Raw genomic sequence first — 7,815 nt, forward strand, 5'->3', positions numbered from 1 at the left:
AATACTATGAAACTGCATAACAATAGGAAAACATTTTGTTTTTATATATTGTTATAGCTACGGATCTTCAACAACTATGATGCTGAGTTGAACACATTTAGAATCATTGGAGTACTTGGAAGTGATGAAGATTTCGAGTAATGTTGAATAACCAAGGAGATCAAGCATTTGGATGAGAATCTACAAAGTCTATTTTTTGTAATCCATATATATTTATAGTTTTGTCACTAAAATTGACAAAGGGGGAGATTGTTAGAGCATTGCTCGGTCGAAATTGCAAGCGTTGCTATCTCCAGCTTGTTTGTCAAGTTTATTAACCTTCTTGTTGATAAGTCTTGATTTTTAGTCTACCTATAGTTAAGTCTCGGATTATGATAGAATGTGTAGTTGAGCTTTATACTTCACGACGTTCATCGATTGAAGACGAAAAACTATTAAGGCGAGCTTGTGGAACTTCATCAACAAAAGGTATGTGAAGACTTGAACTCATCTATCATTCTGAAAGTCTATTTCTACTCTATTTCCTTCTTGAGACAAAAGTCACATAACTATATGGTCTTCAGTTTATACACTTTTGAGATTTCGAGCTGAGTTTAACTCGCTAACATATTTCTCGAAATATGTGTTGGTAAGCTTTTGCTTTAACCAAGTTCATCCTATGTTCTTGACGAAAGTCAAAAGATGATCATGTGAAAATCGCCTTATAACATCTTACATGATTTGTGTGTGACAGTCAAGTTGATGCAAGAAGATGAAGAGTTAAAACTACGGTAAAAAACCGATCGAAAATCAAATTAAAAACTAGATTTAAACTTGGATGCTGAAGGTGAGTATTAATTACTCACATTAGTTGGGTTTAAAAGTATGTTAGAAGAGGGTTGTATTTAACCTACGGACAATGGGTCATTTGCCAAAATAATTTTAAAACATGGTTCTAATGGAAGAGTAAAAATTAGTATGGCTGAAATGGACACCAAAAAAATAGCAAGAAGGGAATTAGATTCATCCTGGCTTAGACCTAAAAAATAGCGAGGATGAAACTGGATGCATGCTGATGTAATTCAAAATAAGAAAAAGTATTTGAAAATGGGTAGGATGAAACTGTTTACATCCTGATTATTTTTACAATCTCATCCATTTAAATAATACCAAATTTTATATGTCTTTTTCACCCAAGATTTGTCGTTATTGGGTTAATTGACCAATTTTATGTTTAACCTAATGGTGGATTGTATTTAGTCATTGCATTCATTAATTAACTAAATTTTTTGCCCGTGCTACGCATCGGGCGGACCCGAAAACCATATACCGTCTTTTTTTTAGTTTGGTGTGATGTAGCTTCGTGCATTTTTATTTGGTGTCGGCGGGACTTCGCCCCACCCCGTTGCTTGGCTCGGCTTCACCTTGCCCGGTCATTGGATTTCTAATTTGTGTGGCTCGGCTTCGCCTCACCCCGTCCCCATGCATTTTTGATTTGGTATGGCTCGGCTTTGAAATGCTTTGAACCAAACCATAACAACATGGATAAAAGAACACACAAATGAAACGCTTTGAACCAAACAGAGATGATAAGCTTTAAATCTGCCGGCTCGTCAAATTCCTGTGAATTAAATAGTGTTAGGAGCAATGTAGTCAATATCGGCCGATATATCGGGGATATTTCGGATATCGGCCCAAAACGATACGATAAGAAGGATATCGGGGATACGATATTCGTCCGATAATATCGGCCGTATCGGTCGATACGAAATTTTCCTACATTTCCTGATATGAGACGGTATTGGTCGTTTTCTATAAAGTTTAAGGGTAATTTTGGCGAAGAAAGTCTTCCGGATGGTAGTAGAGGTGCATGTAGCTCTCGAAGCAAGTCTATTAAAGTTACTCTTTTGTTTTTTTTGATAAAATTGATGTTATCTATTATATCTTATCCGAAAATGTGTGGAGAAATGTTTAATATAAAATTATAGTCTCTAAATCTAGAACCGATATTTCAACGATAATATCCCCGATATAAAATCGTACCAGTGTATCGGTCCCGGCCGAGATGAACTAGGGCTGCACATGGGTCGGTTTGGGTCGGTTTTGGCCTCACCCACCACCCGACCCACTGAAGGCGGGTAACAGAAGTTGTCACCCGCAACCGACCCAACAACACAATGGGTCGGTTGTCACCCGACCCATTGTGACGGCGGGTTTGGTCGGGTGGGTGGTGGGTTACCCACCATAAAATAAAATGACATTAGTACATTACATTAACAAGGAACAGAGTTATTGAGTATAAGTGTATAACTGTATAACAGTATAAGTGTATAACAAAGTTGATAAAGCTAACAATAAAAAGGAACAGAGTTCAATTGTTCAAAGCTCAAAAGATAAAAGAGTGCATTACTATTGAGTATTGCGTACTATACTAAAGCCTAATATCATATAAAGCGACCAACAACGAGTCGCTTCAAGCCTGCAAGTTTGTGGATGTTTTACCTCCGAATGGCTGAAAGCCTGAAATAAAACGAAGTCTGTAAATTAGTTACAGTAACAAAGATGAACTCAGAAATATCAAGCTACTGACAATGACCCTTGGGCCTTGGCGTCATTACCTTGTCTATGAGTCTATGACGATAGAAGAAGAAGCAAGGTCACTGAAACTGAATAGCTCTGCAAGCGAAATGATTCAAATGAACAATTAAACTGAATAACTCAGCTTCATCATAATCTCAACATCCAAATTCAACTATAAGAACATATAAAATATCCTAATACTAAGAACATCAAGATAACAGACAATATACAGATCAAAGCAAAATTTGAAAAGCCAAATTTCAAGATTCTCAAACCATAGAAAACAGTATAACAAACATCAAACAGATAACTGAATTTAAGAAATCCAATTGATATGAGGTACACGACATTGTGACAATGCCTCTGACATGTTGATATAGAGATAACTATGAGTGATCTTCGGATTTCAAAAGATTTTTGTTATAGATTACTAACATAACAGGGCAGTTAACATAACAGGGCAGTTAATCTATTCACATAGCATGCATTATGTTTAGTAAACCATGTACTTTCATGTAATAAACATGCTGCAGTAAAACTCACAGTGTCATGAACAACAATAGAGCCAAGGAAAATTTAGACATACCAGACTCAGCAATATCAATCTCCTCCTCCTCGACTCCAAGGGTAGATGAATCCATGTCTATTGGTGTTCGTAACCAATTTTGTAACAAAAGGAACCAAAATAAGCAAAACAGTTGGATATACCTTCTTAGTTTTCCTAAACCAACTCTGATTAGTTCTTCTTCAAACTCTAATGAACTGAACTTCAGTTCTTCAATCTTGACAAACCCTACCATGGAATAAAAAAAAACATTAGATTCAGATAAACAACAAAGTGAACAAACCATAAAATGGAAAGGACATATAAAAGGAACCTAAATAATCAAAACAATTTCATAGTTGGATATACCTTCTTAGTTCTTCTTAAACCAACTCTGAGTCTCTGACCAGTTCTTCTTCAAGCTCCAATGAACTGAACTTCAGTTCTTCAATCTTGACAAACCCTAACATGGAAAAATAAAATAAAGGGTATTAGATTCAGATTCAGTTCTTCAATCTTGACAAACCCTACCATGGAATAAAAAAAAAACATTAGATTCAGATAAACAACAAAGTTAACAAACCATAAAATGGAAAGGACATATAAAAGGAACCTAAATAATCAAAACAGTAAAAATGTTTTCACCTATTATCAAAGAGGAAGTGGTAAATTGATCATCAAAGGTAAAATTAATAGTGAAATTACCTGTAAGTAGGAGAAGATTCTGGCAATTACTGTAATGTGGATGCAGTTTGAGAGGTAAAGAATGATTTATTTACCAACTGAAACAAAGAAATTCAAACTTCATCAGTTGACAGTAAATTTGAAATAATTTATCTCAGTGGTTTGGTTTCATTTCCTCAAGTAAGTCCTACTTGTCAAAAAAATGAAAAACACATTTTTAGAAAACAGAGTAAATGATCAACCTATAAATCTAAACCCTGAAATTTCCTCAAATTGCTTAAAACGGAAAGATATTTTGTGAATTTGGGGTTTTGGAAGCAAATAAAATGGATGCATGCCTATGCAAAACAAAGAAAACAAATGAAAAATGATAAAGAGGAACAAACCTGGGTAAAAGAAGATAGCTGGGTTCTGTTCTTCAATCTTGACACATAAACATTCAAGAATAAAATAAAGGGTATTAGATTCAGATTCAGTTCTTCAATCTTGACAAACCCTAAACACATAAACATTCAAGAATCCTTTGAATCTACTGATTAAACTGAAATTAAAAAACAACATCATACCAATTCATTCCAAACTGAAATTAAAAAACAACACCCTAAACAGATAAACCCTAAATTGAAAATTACTGAGTTCCTAATCTTACCTTCCGTTATTGGTTTGCTTCTGGTGATGCCGATGATCCACAAAGAGAATCTGAGACTGAGAGAAGAAAAAAGAATGGAGTTGGAGACTTGGATGGAGATGAGTCTGTCTGAGAAGGAGAGAAGACTCAGAAGAGGGAGAGGCCGCAGAAGAGAAGAGAAGGAGATTGCGATTAGGTTAGGTTAAGTTAGGTCTTTTATACATAAATTCAACGGCTCTGATAATCCATCCTAGGTTAGATGTAAGGGTCAGGATCCTACGTTAGTTTTGGGCGGGTGGGTGGGTCGGTTCGGGTGACGGAAGTTTCTACCCGCAACCGACCCAAAATAGGTGGGTTCTGGCGTGCCTCACCCATAGTCGACCCATGCCTCGGCGGGTTGGGTCGGGTGCGGGTATTTTTGGTCGGGTACGGGGTGGGTCGGCGGGTTGGGTCGGGTATGTGCAGCCCTAAGATGAACCGATATCCGATATTAACTACATTGGTTAGGAGTATGTCAATTAATGGAATGATTGCATATTATAGTGTGATGCTATGTTGAACTTTTAAATCTGCCGGCTCGTCATCATCCTATTACAGTTAGAAATATCTGAGATATGCATAGTCTTATGGGCGTAGCTTAAGCCGATCTCTGACTTCCCCATCCTTGATATACATGGCACCGCCGTAGCCAAGTCAATTTGTATCCTTTCCACCGTTCCTGCATCAATGAACGGTGGCTTCAAATTCCAAATATCAAAATCTCAAAAGACTAGCCAAAATTGAGAGATTAGGCATAATAATCCATCTTCAATTCAGCATCATCTCTCAGATTCACTCTCCTACAAATCGAAATCAGATCTGATTTCTAGTGACTCAAACTCGACAGGATGGAGGCGAACCTCACACCTGGGCTGTTGGAAGAAGGCGTATGACATACCTATTAGCTCTCAAGATACAATCAGTGGAATAAATTCCCAGAAACGAAGTGATGGTAGAAAAAGTTAATTGCATCGAAATCATTCATGGAGAGGAAATTCTTTCTTTTAGCTGTTCCAAGCAAAGTGATGTTTTATTAGACACGGCAAGAAACTATCCCAGCGACTCTATCTCAGAAGATGAAGCTCTTAGTAGACTGAGGGCAGTAGTTGATGACATGAGTCGTGGTGGTGGTTGTATCTTTTAAATTAACAAACAGATGAGCAACTTCAGAGACTCATGGGGAAAGCAATTCAAGACAAGGAAATCTCTGTATCTGAAGCGCAAGTGTGGGAGGGGTTAGATGCTCTCGAAGTGTTTGTTATTTTGTTTTTTTTTTTGGAATGAAAAATTAGTGATCAATGAAGCTAAAAGTAATATCTTGGGATGTTCGGGGTTTATCTAATGTGGATACAAGAGGGGAACTAAAAACTCTTTTGAGAATTTGGAAACCTGGTATAACGTGTTTTCAAGAAGACAAAATTCAAGAAAAGTTCATAAACTGGAGCAGTTACATGGATCAAGTGGGTCATGTTATGCGAAGAGGTGGCTAGGGAGCTGCTTGTGGTCAAGGGAGAGTTCAAAAAGTTAACAAGAATGAAGGAGAACAACACAAAATTCTTCACAATATTGCTTCTGGCAGGTTGAGATTCTCCCAGTTAAATGTCAGTGGTACCCTTACGTCAGATAAAGGGTTGATCAAGAGCTCTATATTTGATTATTATACCAATCTTTACCATGAGCAGGCCCCCTCTAGACCTCAGCTCGACGATTCAGTCTTTCCCTGTCTGGCTCAAGATAAAGCCGCTTCGCTCGAGCTCCCGTGCAGTGAAGAAGAAGTGTTAAAAGCAATCCAGGCGTTAGGCGGGGACGGCCCCCAGGCCCCGACAGGTTTCAAATTATGGTATTCAGCAGGTGCTGGCATTTATATGCATGGGGATGTTATGGATGTGGTAGGTGACCTGATGAATAATGCTCATATAGACTGGAGATTAAAGTCCACCTTCTTAGTATTGGTCCATATAAAAGAGGTAGTGATTGACGTTACGAACTTCAGGCCGATTAGCCTAATGGGTAGTGTTAACAAAATTCTGTCTGAGGTTCTGGGAACGAGATTAAAAGTGGTGATGGATGAGTTAGTGAGTAATCACCAAAGTGCTTTTATTAGTGGTTGACAGATCGTGAACAGTGCGTGGGTTGCTAATGAAAGCATAGACTCGTATCAGAAGAGGAAGAAGACTGGAATTTTATGCAAAATCAATTTCCAGAAAGCTTATGATAATGTGTCTTGGGAGCTTTTAGACTACACCTTGATGAGAATGGGTTTTGGTCCCAAATGGAGGAAGTGGATTGAGGCCTTTACAAAGTTTATTCACTTTTCAGTTCTGATTAACGGTTCATCCAATGGAAGGTTCGAGAGATGAATAGGGTTAAGAAAAGGAGACACTTTGTCTCCTTTTCTTTTCATTTTGGTGGAGGAATCGCTTAATTTGATGCTTAGAAAGATTTGTGAAGTCGGGTGGCTACAAGGCTTCGATGTGACTCCTGGAGGGACTGAAGTAAGCCACTTGCAATCCGGCCGACGATACGCTGGTGTTTGTGCAGGCTCAATCGGGTCAGGTAAAACACTTGAGAAAGGTTTGAAAGTATTTCTCATCTTAAAGTAAATTTCAATAAAACCACTATGATGGCAGTAGGTCTGGTAGAAAATATCTCAAATCTAGCTCATGCTTTTGGGTGTAGAGTAGATAACTTTCCTATTACTTGTTTAGGCCTTCCATTAGGAGAAAAGTATTTGTCGAAGACCATGTGGGACATTGTTATTGAAAGAATAGAAACAAGACTTTAAGGCTGGTATGCTCAGTTATTAGCGAGAGGTAGGAAGCTTATCCTCCTACACGCAGTGTTAAAAGCTCTGCCTGTGTACTTTATGTCCTTGTTCGTGGCTCCTGTCTCAGTCATAAAGAAGTTGGAGAGAGTTTTTAGGAACTTCTTATGGGATGATAAAGATAACAACCATAAAACTCACGAAGTTAAGTGGGATGTTGCGAATCTTACGAAAGATCAAGGCGGCCTAGGGGTGAAACAACTTCGTTCCTTAAACATAGCCCTAATAATGAAGTGGCTTTGGAGATTTGGGAATAAGAAGATTGCTCTGTGGAGAACGATAGTAGCTGAGAAGTATGGGGAAGATCCTTTTGGGTGGTACACTAAGAAAACAAAAGCGTCTTATGGGTGTAGCATTTGGAGAGGGGTTTAATCTCCACATAAACCATACTCACCTGAATCTGAAATAGCAAGTCCACAAGAATGATCTAACGTTTAATCTGTCAGTGATCAAGGTCCTAAGCAGTAAGCACTCAATTGGTGACCCGGACGTCCTTGTGATATTCCATGGTGTTTTCTTGGAAATTGCTTATCCTTT

General features: G+C 38.0%; 3 long non-coding RNA genes across 3 annotated transcripts; all 3 read right to left on the minus strand.

Annotated features, from left to right (window-relative positions):
- Positions 1–2,455: 2,455 nt before the first annotated feature.
- Positions 2,456–3,298, minus strand: LOC113285531. Its single transcript, XR_003328708.1, has 3 exons — positions 3,268–3,298; positions 2,598–2,655; positions 2,456–2,499 (listed from the first exon to the last, which is right to left on the minus strand). It is a non-coding gene; the product is annotated as an uncharacterized LOC113285531 (long non-coding RNA).
- Position 3,299: 1 nt separating this feature from the next.
- LOC113285533 lies at positions 3,300–3,833 on the minus strand. The gene is made up of 3 exons (XR_003328710.1): positions 3,809–3,833; positions 3,473–3,566; positions 3,300–3,352 (listed from the first exon to the last, which is right to left on the minus strand). It is a non-coding gene; the product is annotated as an uncharacterized LOC113285533 (long non-coding RNA).
- Positions 3,834–3,836: 3 nt separating this feature from the next.
- Positions 3,837–4,642, minus strand: LOC113285532. Its single transcript, XR_003328709.1, has 3 exons — positions 4,437–4,642; positions 4,174–4,210; positions 3,837–3,885 (listed from the first exon to the last, which is right to left on the minus strand). It is a non-coding gene; the product is annotated as an uncharacterized LOC113285532 (long non-coding RNA).
- Between the last annotated feature and the right edge of the window lie 3,173 nt (positions 4,643–7,815).

This window comes from Papaver somniferum, chromosome 6 (assembly GCF_003573695.1).
Source record: "Papaver somniferum cultivar HN1 chromosome 6, ASM357369v1, whole genome shotgun sequence".
Lineage (NCBI taxonomy): Eukaryota > Viridiplantae > Streptophyta > Magnoliopsida > Ranunculales > Papaveraceae > Papaver > Papaver somniferum.